The sequence below is a fragment of the Lissotriton vulgaris genome, chromosome 12 (genome assembly GCF_964263255.1).
Source record: "Lissotriton vulgaris chromosome 12, aLisVul1.2, whole genome shotgun sequence".
NCBI classification, from domain to species: domain Eukaryota; kingdom Metazoa; phylum Chordata; class Amphibia; order Caudata; family Salamandridae; genus Lissotriton; species Lissotriton vulgaris.
Window position 1 is genome coordinate 599982723 of NC_141700.1, and position 14290 is coordinate 599997012.

Consider the following 14290-nt stretch of genomic DNA (forward strand, 5'->3'; position numbering starts at 1 on the left):
TGGCTATCCAGAACCTGTAGGTTGCGAATGAAATTCACACTGTCACAGGTTGCTTGAGGGACCCTGGGTGTACATACATCTGTGAAGGAAGCTTGCAGTGCCACAGTCTGTGCTGAGCCTGTACTGTATAAGAGAAATGCGCACTGCCACTGCACATGCTGCTAGGTGAGTGTGCGTGTATGTGATGCTTGCATTGGTGCTGCGTGCGCTATGCCTGCTCTCTGCCGGACAGATGTTTGCCCTATCACTGCCAGTGCTTTTGCTGGTGTGTATATGTGGTGTGTTGCAGCCTGAGAAAAATAAATTTAGCGTGGGGGTCTCAGCGCAGTTTTCACGAGTGTCCCTCAGGTGATGGGGTTTAGTGGATATGTCACCTGTAGGATTAAGACGACCCATGTTGTTATCCTGGCTGTCATCACTTGATCGGATTGTGGAATCCTACTTAGGACTTGCTCTTAAGTACTTTTCAAGAAAAGGGCAGGATGTAAGCAGGCACAACGTTTGAAAATAAGCAAGATTGAAATTATACAAGATGCAATCTAGTTCCTTGCAGCATACTTTGGAAGCAGAAGACTGGCGCTGTCAAATGTAACTTAATTTCCTTTTCTGTGCCTCAGTTCACAAAGTGGGCTACTCAAGAATACTAATTAATTAATTCAAGAGGTTTACGCTGCATATCACATAGGGCATTCATGGGTGTTCTGTAAAGCCAGTTTGTCTCGGTGTCACGGAATGTTCACTCATCGACTTGCAGGGTGTTCTCCATACAGTGTTTGCCTGGGCTGAAGTGTGTCCCCACCAGTGAATCACTCATGCATTATAATAACATGTAGATAAATTCCTCAGGTGGTAACCATGTTTAGGTTGAATTCGTATATGAACGCTTTTGGTAAATGTCCAAAGGAAGATGCACAAAACTTTATACGGAGCATCAGTTTGCAACACTTTTTAAAAGCGCTTCAAATCATCACTTTATTCAGTTTGAAAACGAGCCATCAGGGGTCCAGATAAAAGTCATTTATGGAGCTGCAGAAAACCTCACCGAACATCCCTGACAAAATTATCAATTAAGCTGAGCAAGTAAACATGTTTTAAAGGAAAATATTAGTGTACTCAGTAGCAGCCTGCTGTTTAAAAAACGATATTCCACAAAATGCAACAACCCACTCGTTCCAGTACATTCCATCTTACTTTTTTCCTCCTAAATTAGTTTGATATAAAACATTTCAATTAATGCAGTGTTGCAATGTTGTGTTGTTCTGCTAATGAGGCGCAATTAGCCATATTACAGGTCACTGCCCCACGCTGTTGAATGGCGTACAAAAGATTCTGTCTACAGTAGTGCCTGTGGAGGCTGTGGGCACAGATCCTACTCCCCGACCACGGACATCCAGAGCCCAGGAGCAGTGGGGGTCATGGAGGAGCATGGGCACTATCACGGAAATGGGAATGGGAGGAGGAAGGACAGGGAGGGCGCAACAGGCTGGAAACTGCAGGGAGACAGCTCTGTGACTGAACCAAGCTCTTCACAAAAGCAGTGGCCACCTTCAGGAAACGTATAGAAATAAAGCCGTCCAAAACCTTACGCATACGCTTCACATAAACATCGTGCACAAGGGTCACAAAATGCAAAAAAAAAAAGGAACATTCTAAACAAAGCTGTATAAAAACATTGCAAAAAAGCTTCATTAAAACAGTGGCATTCAGAAATAAGCTCAAGAAATCACAGACAAACATAGGAAAGGGACCGAAGGCTTAATGAGCGATGACGAGAGAGGAAAGTCAGATGGCGCCTGTGCGCGTAACTGCACGCTTTAGGCCACACAGAGCATTAACCGATCAATGGAAAAGGACTTCATAGCTCGGGCTATGACATTTCTCCCAATGGCCCATTGTTATACTCTTATTCGATTTGCTAATCTTGTGGCTCATCGATTTGTGGTAGACAAAGTTGTGCTCTACCATGTTTAGAGAAGGCTCAGTATAGTGTGTGATGTGAAAGTAACGACTGACACTTAAACATGGATCTGGGTAACATCTGTTTGCGTGGCAGATAAGGCTGCAGAACTAAGATACAGGGTATACCACAAAGCTGTGCACTAACGTATGGTGAACAAGCATTGCAAATCCAACAGGTCTTGCCTATGGGATGACTATTGGCTTTGTGAATTTCTTTTAGCCATGCTGTACAGCAGCGTGGCTGACAGTCAGGAAAAAAGTGCTATGATGCAGCCAGCAGTGATCAGTTTTCTTAGTATGGGATTATTCTGTGCCTTCACAACAACAACAAAAAGTTTACTTATCATATGTCCGAACTGAAATCCCTGCTTTACCTTGCATGAAGACAACGCAAAAAAGGCCATGTAGAGCAGGTGGTGTAGTGCTGCTTGCACCTTTGTAGCAGCTTGACACCCGTTTGCATTCCATTTGGCTCTGTTTTTTCTGGAGGAACATGAGGGGACATGTGACAAAGAGGGAGGGGGTGGACGGGGCAAGCAACAATGCAAGAGGGTGGGGGCAGGGCAAGCAACAATGCTAGAGAGGGGAAATGGGTGCAAATAAAAGGAAGATAAAGTACTTCTGAAAGCGGCATGCTGTATGACACTACGCAAGGGAAGCAGTACTTAAGCCATGCTCCAGGGTAGGACAAACTCAGGAAAAGGAAGTAAAGCCGGCACTTGCTGACCAAAGAGAAGCAAGGAAATGAGACGATGAAGCTAACCAATGGTAAGCAATAGGCTGGCTCTAAGCCCCCTTAGTGAATTAAATGTCTTGTAAGTGACAGCACATGTGCTGTCTCAAGCGAGACCTAAATTCGAGGACATGGAGAAGTGGGGGGGGGGGGTGGGGAGGAGGTCGGAAGAGGGCTAACTGTCTAAGAGTCAAAGGGGCCTTACAAACATACTGTAGGGCAAAAAATAACAGACAGTGCCCCCAAAATATTTGTGTCCTGCCTGAGGGGTAACAGCATTTACCTCATAGCCTTTACCATGCAGGACCTCTACCACGCATGTAAGTATTTTTTTTTATAACAAACTTTTAATATTCTTCATAAAGAAGTTATTTTAGGGTTCGGGGTGGACAGCGGTGAGGGTGAATCGAGGGTTCAGAGGTGAGCAGAGGTAAAAGGAGGGTAGTATGATGTGGTACAGCCTGTCATTGTACACTATAGTATGATATGGTATGGTCTGTCATTTTATAGTATGGTATTGGTTTTATTGTATGGACTGTTGCTGTATAGTATGGTATGGACTGTCATTGTATTGTATGGTCTGTTGTAAGGTATAGTATAGTATGGTTTGCTACTGTATAATATGTAATGTCATGGCCTGTTATTGTATAGTATATTACGGTCTGAGTATGGTATGGTGTGTTATTGATGCATACAATCTATGAAGTGCACATAGAAGCATTTAGGCAAGCGCTAATATCACAAGTTGGTATAGTTTAACTCTTTCGCTATGGCGGCTATTCCGCTGCAGCGCTAACGGTCGCGGGGGCGCGCGGGTGAGCTTCGCGGGTGACAGAACCGTTCCGTCACGGCTCGCGGGTGAGTTGTGCTCATGACGGAACGGTTCGGTCACGGCCCCGTCCGCTCAATTGAACGCGGCGCGAAGGCGCGGCGGCTGGGCCGTGACGGAACCGTTCCGTCATGAGCACAGCTCACCCGCGAGCCGTGACGGAACGGTTCCGTCAATAGCCTCGAAGAGGTTAAAAACATGAAACTTACGTTGAATTACTCACCGGGCGCCGAGGAGCGCATAGCCTCCCTGCCTGTCACCAGCTGCTCCCACTGCCTGACATCGCGGCGGACGGACCGGAGACTACATCCCCCAGCGGCCCTTGCCTTGCCGCTTGCCGCAGGAAGCCACGCACGCCCAGTCCAGACCCCGGAGGTGCACTTAAGACACAGAGAGCACCGGGGGAGCGGGAACATTGAATTACTCACCGGGCGCCAAGGAGCGCATAGCCTCCCTGCCTGTCACCAGCTGCTCCCACTGCCTGACATCGCGGCGGACGGACCGGGGACTACATCCCCCAGCGGCCCTTGCCTTGCCGCTTGCCGCAGGAAGCCACGCACGCCCAGTCCAGACCCCGGAGGTGCACTTAAGACACAGAGAGCACCGGGGGAGCGGGGACATTGAATTACTCACCGGGCGCCGAGGAGCGCATAGCCTCCCTGCCTGTCACCAGCTGCTCCCACTGTCTGACATCGCGGCGGACGGACCAGGGACTACATCCCCCAGCGGCCCTTGCCTTGCCGCTTGCCGCAGGAAGCCACGCACACCCAGTCCAGACCCCGGAGGTGCACTTAAGACACAGAGAGCACCCGCGTCGCGGGTCGCGCGCGGGACAGCGCCGTGCTAAGCCCGGGCAAAGGGCGGGCCGTTTGTGGCCGTTAGGGGCCGGATGAGGCCGGGCCGGGCCCCCCCTCTTGCATCCAGCAACAAAAGGTACTGTACATATTTTACCCGACTAGTTGTCTGTGGTCCGATAGGACTGGAACCATGGTGAAAAGAAAATTTTGGAGGACCCCATAGACTCTGTTGGAGGGGCAGCCAAGGGGGGAAACGTGCTAAGAGACAGAAATGTAAGCCTTCAAAAAAACGCCAGCCTAATGCGGGAGACAATTGTGTCTTGGACCAGATTGACAGAATTGATGAACTGATTACAGACTGTACTGACTTGTTAACAGCTACCCCCGTTTTAGAAGGAGAAAATGGCGATAAAGCCGGCCCTGGGGGAACAAAGGGTGCTAAGAGCAAAGATAAGGGGCCAACAGTTATTCCCAGAATGTTTTTGGGTAAATCTCCTATAGAGGCTAATTTACCAGCACCCAAGGCTGCTGAGGATAATCCTGATGTATGTGTATTAGATGTAGAACAGATCACTGAAAGTACTTTTAATTTACCTTGTACTAATAAGTTTACGGTTTTAGCTCACATTGAAAACCTTTATCCGGACGGTGGGCTGGACTCGACTGGATCTCTTCTAAGCACAACTGAGACCCCCACCGAGGTATTTCCAAAGGTGGACGATCACCATGACAAACCTCTGCTTAGCTTAGTAACACACTTATGTGCCCTAATTAAGGGAATGCAAGTGAAAATTGATACTTTAACCATTGCTGTAAATAGCCTAAAGATGGGGAAAAACAAAGCTGTAGTAATACCAAAAGCTCCTATTAATATTCAGGCTAAGGCATTAACCCAGGTAGGAAATGTCACCTCTTCGGCAACTAAAAAACCAAGCCTAAATCCAGTTGCTCCCAAACATTCTAGGACAACTGAGCCTGTTAGATCAGGGAACTTAGTGCCCTTGGAGAATCGTCCATCTCATGGACATAATTTGCCCTCAACTTGGGGTGCACCAAGGCAATCTGTAGATAATCGATCATCTAGGCCGACTCAGGCTGGCCATAACCCCCCACTTAGCCGACAGCAAAGGGGCTATGTAGGATCAAATCTAGGCCCCATTACATCAAATCTTAATCCCGCCATAGCCCCACCAGTATACTTGATTAATATACCCAAGCTCCCTATAGGCAGGGGACGTGAATCTCCAGATTCCCTGACGAACAAAGCTATCCACTGGATTAGGTATGTAAGAGGATGTAGATCTGTTATCCGGGAGGACATCCTGAGTGCAAGTAGGCTAACTTTCCAGGGTGATGCCTACGATTGTATAGAACTGACTCTAAGAAATCCCACGATAGCTGGAGAATTACTAAACCTAGAATTTAGATCCTGATCCCCAGACTATTCAAGGATTCAGATGAGAGCAACCCCCCGTCACCCCTGGAAGCCTACGGAAGGGAATCAGGATGTTATTTTAGCTGGGGAAAGTTCTAGATTAGACCAGAAAGATTGACTACCATTTTCATTTCAAAATGAACTAGCTAGTGAAGCCTATAATAGTGGCCCTATAGGAGAGGTTCCTAGTTGTACTCTGCCAAAACTTGTTACAATCCAAGCTCCACTGGCCTGTTCTAATGATGATTTTATCTTATCCCCTACTGATTCAGCCAGTAAAAATGTCAAGAAAGTTATACCTGGAGGGGGTCCGAGTTGTATCCGAGCAAACTCTTCTATAAATCAAGTTATAGGTCCAAGACCCTCTGATGACCCTATTCCTCACACCACCAACCAAGACCTTATAGGGAAGCCTTGTCCTGAAACCTTTGATAGTTGTCATGGTTCTGTCCTTTCGTGGAATGTAGCCGGCTTAAAATCTAAGCTAGAGTCACCTGAGTGGGCAACATTTATCCGAGGATATGAACTATGCCTATTTCAGGAGACATGGGCACTGGAGGAAGTGCATTTCCCTGGCTATCTAAATTATAGTGTACATGCAGTTAAGGAAGGAAGGGGAAGACCATCTGGCGGGTTAACTATCTGGTTACGACAGGACTTGAGTGTAGTAGTAAATACTATTCCTACTAATCACAGAGATCTCCAGGTCCTAAAACTTAAGTTTCCCAATTTAGCTCCAGTGTATGTTTATAACATGTATGTGAGGAGTACGGGGGGTGGAAAATCAGAGATCCTTGTACTCATGGAAGACTTACTGGAAAGTCATTGTTCACCTTTTAATGTTATTGCGGGGGGGGGATTTTAATGTAAATTTTGAGCCTCTTATGAAGGGAAACTGGAATGTGTCAGAGGAGGAGGACAGAGAATGGGGGGTTCCCAAACTGGATCTTGATCCGGTTAGTAAATGGTCAGACAAAGTGGTCCAACTGAATTCCATTTGTTTAAATAAAGGTTTAAGAGCAGCAAATGGAAGGACCCTAGGCGATAAGAATGGGGCACATACCTTTAAAAGTGGTTCACGCAAGAGCAGAATAGATTATATTCTGCTCAACTTGGGCCTGTGGAAACACCTCCAAGACATGACGATCATTGACAGGCTCGAGAGTGACCACAATCCCCTGTCTATGAACCTTACTTATTGGGAACCTTTTGTTCACCCAGGGATTATAATGGCTCCTACCCCCACTCATGATACTTTGATATCAAATGATTTACGCCACGTCCGATGGCCTAAAGTTTCCCTTCACAAAGAGAATATGGATTTTATATCTAGTACGCTTGGACAGGCGAAGTTAGATTTATTGTCATTATTGGAAGGGGAAAATAACATTTTGAGCTTGCAGGAAGGAACTAGGATCCACGAAATTCTTTTTGATGAATTAAAGACTCTATTTGTTAAACCCTGTAAGCACAAAGGTCCACACGCAATGGAACCGCCACGGTGGTATACAGGGGAATGCAGGAAGCCCCGTCTAGATTTGGGAAGGGCAATTAAATTTGATCACGCTGAGAACATCAGAGCAGCCAGGCTGAGGTATAGAAATGCCGTTCTAAAAGCCAAGCGTATTTGGGATGAGAAAAGATGGACAGACCTTAAGGAAGCAGGTTCCTGTAAAGACACTCGCAGATTTTGGAATGTCTATAAGTGGGGTGTGGAGGGAAACCCTGATAAGCCACAAAACTGGGTTCCCCAAGAAAAGTGGGTAGAATACTTCCAGCCCCAATACGCTAAAAGGCAGGATACCCAACCATCAGTGGATGTCCCTCTTGAGCCCCAAACTAATTATTTTTTCACACTGAAGGAAGTTCATTATGCTTTAGACTTGGTAGTCCCTGGTAAAGCGCCAGGTATTGATGGTATACCTGCAGATCTTTTTTTAAATGACCAGAACTCTTGGGGTTGCTATATACTTCTTCTGGCCAACCTGATCGCTAGGGGAGCCCCAATACCGATATCTTGGAATGGGGCGGAGATTATACCCGTTTTTAAAAAAGGAGACAAGTCGCTGCCAGGTAACTATCGTCCAATCAGCCTGATAGACACTTCCCAAAAAATATTTGGTAGGCTGGTTCTAAATAAAATCCTTGACTGGGAATGTAACAATAAGATCTTATCCCATTTACAAGCAGGGTTCAGAACTTCAATCAGCACGGTGGACCAGGTGCTGCATTTTGTCATGCTGTACTGGAAGACCGTGCTGATTGGACGTGGAAGTTTATATGCAGCTTTTATAGATCTTAGAGCGGCATTTGACCTGGTTCCCCGCCCCACCTTATGGAGTGTCCTTAGTGACATGGGACTGCCACTGCCCCTTTTATCGTTGGTTAAAAAACTCCACGAACATAATTATGCACAGATTAGGTGGGGGAGCCCCGGGAATGTCACGCCACAATTCCCAGTGGAAACTGGAGTACGCCAGGGCTGTGTCCTGGTGCCAACTCTCTTTTCCTTATACATTAATGACGTGGCAAAGATTTTAATTAACTCTAGCATTGACGCCCCGATCATTGCAGGAACAAAAGTTCCGATCTTAATGTTTGCCGACGATTGTCTCTTAGTATCAAAAACTCCTAGCGGGCTTCAAAAGGGCCTGAAGCTCTTTGAAGATTTTTGTACCGCACGGGGTTTAGAAGTAAACGCACAGAAATCAAAGTTTATGACTTTTAATGCTTCTAAATCTTTTAAGGGTACAGTGAATATGAATCAGCGTCCACTGGAAAGAGTCCAAGCTTTTACCTATTTGGGTGTTTGTATAGACCGTAATTTGTCCTGGAAAGATCATATTGAATTGGCCACCTTAAGACACAGACAGTTAACTGGAGCCTTGACCACAGAACATCAGAAGTCATTTACTAAGCCAATAGCTCCGGTACTGGGGGTTTACAATGGCAACGTAGTCAGCTCCGCCTTGTACGGAGTCGAAATTTGGGGATGTGAAAGTCTGAGAGGGATGTCAACCTCTGAAAATTCCTTTTTAAGGAATTTAATAAAATTACCGCAGAGTACCCCCATGAAACCTCTCTACTATGATCTAGGGTTATCCCCAATAGCGCTCATAGCATCCTTTCGTCCTGTTTTATACTGGAGGAGAGTCTGGACTACACCAGAATTAGAAATCTTCGCAAGGGGCCTGCTCAATATTATTTGTAGTGACACCTTTCACAAGGTCAAGTGGTTAAATCACATTCGGGGCCTCCTAACTAGTATGGGTCTAGGGAACCTGTGGGAGGACCCCACAAATTCAAGGTTCCCACCAAAAAAGATTCTAAAAAGACTCTTTACTGGCAATTTGTGGCCTCAAGGACTTTTAGGTCTGTTGACTCTGGGTCATTGACCGGAATGTTTTTGGATATTAAGGATGTCCCAAAACTGGAAGCCTTTTGGGACACTATTTTAAAACCTCTGGATCGCAAATTATATTTTCAGTTGAGGGTTGGGAGCCTCCCGGTTGGGGCATTCACTAGTAGATGGCCTTCTGGGGCCAAGGATGATTGTCCCGTATGTTTGGCTCGCCCTGAGACCATTGGTCACCTGCTATTCAAATGCCCAGTGTACAGTGAGCCAAGGAGAGCGTGGCTCCGCCCAATGTGCAGGTTAATAAGTCCCGTTAGTGGGACTATGGCAGTTTGCATCATCCGATCCTGTACAGATATGATAGTTTGCATAGCTGTGGCAAAATATTTGGGCTGGGCTTGGGCTATCAGAAGTAGAATGCTCAAAGTTTAAAATGTATTCACACTACCGAAACCAAATTTTAATGATCATTTATTTATTTTAGTCATTTGACGAATTTATGGTTTTATGTGTACATATTTGTATATTCTAACGAAAAACTTTTTTTACTATTTTCTAACTTGGTATTCTTATATCTCATAAACTTTATATGTATGTACTGTTTGCTTTTATGACAATCGTCGAATAAAGCTTGTCTGAAACATGAAACTTACCTTTGCACTCCCAAATTGGCAAGGAAGGTGGCATTATACGTAATGCAACCAAAATGAGGACGAGTCAAACAAATACACCTCTCGTGAATGCTGCAACATGTAACTTTTAATGTAGTAAATTGTGTTGTTATACAGATAGGCCAACACTAGGCAGAGAAAAGAGGCTTACTGGAAAGTGAAGTTTTGAGACATTTGAAAAGCAAAATATGAGCAAGGGAAGCAGCTGGATCAATACGAAAAAGCCAAATCCAAGATGCATAAAAGCAGTGAAACAAGCACTGGCAATGCCAATAGATATGGCTTTAAAGGAATAAGTTCTGGTAACGTGAGCTAACAGATCAAATGATGGACAGAAAGCTGAACAATCAAATATTCGCCCCAGTCACAAATCTGGGTTTAACCCATCGTTTTTCTGCTCATCTTGCTCCCCAGTTTGGACCCAGCCATAAGCAAATCAGTCTTGACGCTGCTCCTCTTGTGAACAGTCCAGCCCGAACTGCCAGGTCAGGTCATCCCTGGACCGGAAACAAGCATCCTGGAACCTGTTTTGGGGAATCACCCCTCATCAGCCAGGCTAGCTTGACTACAGCGGCACAGTGAGAACGGATCTCGAATCTGGGCATACCCAGACGTGGGTCCCATGCTCACTATCCCACCAGATCACTAGTTTGAACTGTTTTGTGTCCCCATGTTAAAATACTACATACACAATGGTATCTTGTTTTCCTGTAAATAGCTGTTTGAACTGTTTCATGTGAGAAATTGTCAGTGCTGAGCTCATAGTGAGTAAAATTGTAAGAGAGCACCTCATACATTTGCATAGGATTAGAACAAAACTCCCCCTAAAGATTTGTCCACAAAATAACAAAAATTGTCATAGATTCCCCATTAAAGCACATGGAAACCAGGTTTCCCACACAGATAAAGAAACAATATTTTTTTCCAAAAATGGCATGCACACACATTTCCCTGGCCTAAGGAGAGAACATTTCACACCCACATGATTTAACATACTAAAAACACATATACAAATTAAATATACAGGTCGAAAGAGAGAGGTAGTATTAGAATTATGTTCCATCTTTGAAGAGGCCAAGAGCGATAGCCCTGCAATGCTGGAAACAAGCATGGGGCCAGCGCCTCTCCCACCATATGCAGGAATAGAGTTGAACATGCCAGCTCCCCCTGCATTCAGATATTCAAATCCAACAATACTAGAAGCCAACGAGCCCCACACAGAAGGATGGACAGTTATATCCAAGCACGAGAAAGAAAAGCCCAACAAGCTCCGATGCTCCCAGTGTAACCCAAAGTCCCTGAAACGGTCCCCAAAAATTCGACCCGCTACCATCAACCACATCCAACTCATAGGACCTCCACAGCAAGAAAAATACACACTCCCACTACTTCAGGCTAACATACTCGAGTGACATGGAGGTTTGTGGCGGTTCTCAATAACGATACAGTGAATGGGGGAGAGGAAGAGAGCCCCATTTCCCCAGGAACAGATGATGAGGGTGAGGCTACAGGATTTGCCCAGGTAGCCAAAGAAACAAAAAGTGAGGTTGAAGGCAAAGCCAGGCCAAACAGAACAGAGTGCAGGTCAGAGCGAAGGAGGTAAACCAGATGGGGCGAGGAAGAGTGGCGTGCGCTGAGGCTAGAGAAAGAGAAAGCCTGCAACTAGAAAGAACAGCAAAAAATCAGAGCAGCATGCCCTTCATATGAGGGAAGCAGGAGTAAGTACAAGGCGCAGAGCTGGGAAGAATCGGAGGCAGAAATAAATTAGATACTTCTAGAAGAGATCAGAGCTTCACCGCTCGTTCGACAAACGAGAGGGGCTGACTGAAAAATGAAAGACCAAGGAAGCCTGTTACTCAGTTACCCGAGAAAAAGGAAAAATAAGATGGCGCCTTTGTGTGTATACAAGGAAAGAAGCGACGAGGATGCGAGCTGCTCCATACCAGTGCACAGCAAGGATAAACCTACCTCCAGGGAAATAGCAGCAAGAAAGGAAGGCAAGAGTTCTGTGTACCAGTTTTGCGACCTGTTAGCAGACTAGACAGGGGAAAGGAACCAGTATGACCGGTCCTGGCCTAGGGGAGGTCATATAAGCCAGAGAACATGCCAATAGCAGAAGACTGCATCTGGCATGGAGGGTGAGACCCCAAGTGGAACTTCCCCCTACATGCAGGAATGCCTAAAAAGATGGCAATGCTATGTTGGGGAAAGACCTGTAGAATCACCCAAGATAAGAATATACCCATTACTACAGTGGAGAGAGGCAGGGGTATATGTGTCATGGTCCCAGATGGACAAAAAAGGGATTGAGAACAAAGTTACTGTCGTTGTTGAATGTTACATCGCAGGTATCAACCTAGTGGTAAGCAACATTAAGAGCCTGCTAAGTAGCATTCCAGCAATTACGTTAACCGAGACCGAGCATGACAGGCAGCGTTTAATTCAATTATAGGCACCGGATATGGACAGCCCTGAGAGAGATTCCCCAACTGCCCAGATGTAGGAGTATTAATGGCAGAGACCATAAAACCAGGGGAGAGCATAGCAGATTTCTTGAGTAGAATGGGGGAACAATGGGGACAGGAGACAGGACAGCCAGGGACCAATACGGGCCCACAACCCTTGTTCTTCTACAACATTCTTAAAAGGGGGTTACCCACTGAGATACAGAGCAGACTAGACAGTGTAGTTGGTACAGATACCAAACCCTGGCAGGAGATACAAGCACACATACCACACTACTACAAAGAGAAGCAAGAAAAGGATAGAGAAAAATAGGAGCAGGCCCAAAGACACTGCAAAATTGGTTCAAAACACATTAAGAAAGACTGGCCTCGAGGCAACAGCAATGGCCGCAGCTGCGCAACTGGCACTAGTCTCCCCGGGCTCCAATGAAAAACTCCACAGAGGATTTCAAACCGGCTATGGCAGTAGAGGCCAGGGAGGTTGGCAGCAACCAGACCCTAGGAAGTGCGACTATTGTCGTAGGCAGGGTAATTTGGCAGAGAGATGCTGGTTGAAGGCATATCATGAGCAGAAAGATCAGCAGAGTGAAAGGCCAGCCACCACAAAACCCCACGAATGTCCCTCCTCAACACCAAGCACAGGGGAATCAGAGTGTACTCTACACTCAGCCTCAGGGACGTCAACTGTCTGCCACATCACCACAGCAGGGATCAGATAATTGGACAAACACTTGGCAACAGCATCCTCAGACAGGGAATTCAGCATGACAGGGATTGCGGCCACAGCTCCAGTAGGGAGGGGTGACAGTATGGGGAGGGGTGACAGTGTGGGGAGGGGTGACAGTGTGGGGAGGGGAGAGTGTGGGGAGGTAGCGCCTTCACACAATCACAAAGCCAAAATGTGCAGCAAGTAGGAATTACCCCAAAAACTTACAATCTAGGGGTTAATACCTAGTACCCACTTACCTTTTCCTCAAAGATAACTGTACCTACCAGAAAAGAAGAACTAATAAGAAAACAGTGGGATTACATTTTTTTACTTGCACCCAGAAATTCCAACTGACACAGCTGTGTCAACCGGGTATCCTCACTAAAGGTTCGACACCAATGGCAACCCCAAGGGAGCGTGGAACAGCCAGGGTACCTGGGGTGCCTCCAGGAACGAAGGACCCACTCTGCTGCGGATCGCCCAGGGCTGGCTGGCCACAACCTGGGGGGAAGGCAGTCTGACAAGGGGGCATGGCAGCACCCAGAAAATATTTAAAAAACAGTCATACAGGTCCTGCAACCAAAGACAACAGGGACGCGTATCAATTACCAAGTCAAAGCGTCCCCATTCTCAGGCACCATGGCCAGATCCAGTGATTCCTTCGTGACATGTAGTCCCAACAGGGTCTCCAAAAGCTAGAAGCCTCCACCCCAATGGAGGCATCCTTATACTTCTAAAATAAAGATACCCTTGGTGGCGGGAACCACGATTTCCATGCACCCAGGATGGTAAGACCTCCAAAGTCTCCACAGCGCACACACAAGTAGCCAATACGAGGCAAGGTCTCAACATAATATCAAGTCCAAGTGTCCAGTTGGGGGGTTTCGCCCGGGTGAACAAGCATCCCAGGTTTGCAAAAGCAGTCCCTGTTTTTTCAGTCTTCACTCAGCAGACCTTTGCAATTTTTGGCCAAGGGTGGCGGGTTTTACGTTGTCAATAGTACAAGGTGAATAACTAGTTAAGCAAACCACCTTGTTTGTGAACTGTCCCCGTTTTTTTATTTCCCGAAGTCCAGTCCCCTTCCCACACCGGTCTAAAAAATCATAGAGGGAAAAGGGTGTGGTCCGAGGGAGAACGGGGTGCCCGGGAAGAAGGATCCCAAATCTCCCCTCTGGCTCCAGCCGAATGTAGGGAACTGGATGCGTTCACCTCCATACCAAGCCTAGCGACTAACATTGCTCAAAATCTTGCAGGCTCCAACAAAGGAAAGCAGTTGACTCCAAACTCGGCCACCATGATGCAGCATGGGTTACAGAAAAAGGGCACAGAGCAGCCCC

The 14290-nt window shown here is 46.4% G+C and overlaps 1 protein-coding gene across 2 annotated transcripts in view; it reads right to left on the bottom strand.

The window, feature by feature from the left end:
* The window catches only part of ZNF507 (zinc finger protein 507), a 170606-nt gene that overhangs the window by 109293 nt on the left and 47023 nt on the right, over nucleotides 1-14290 (bottom strand). The window lies entirely within an intron of this gene.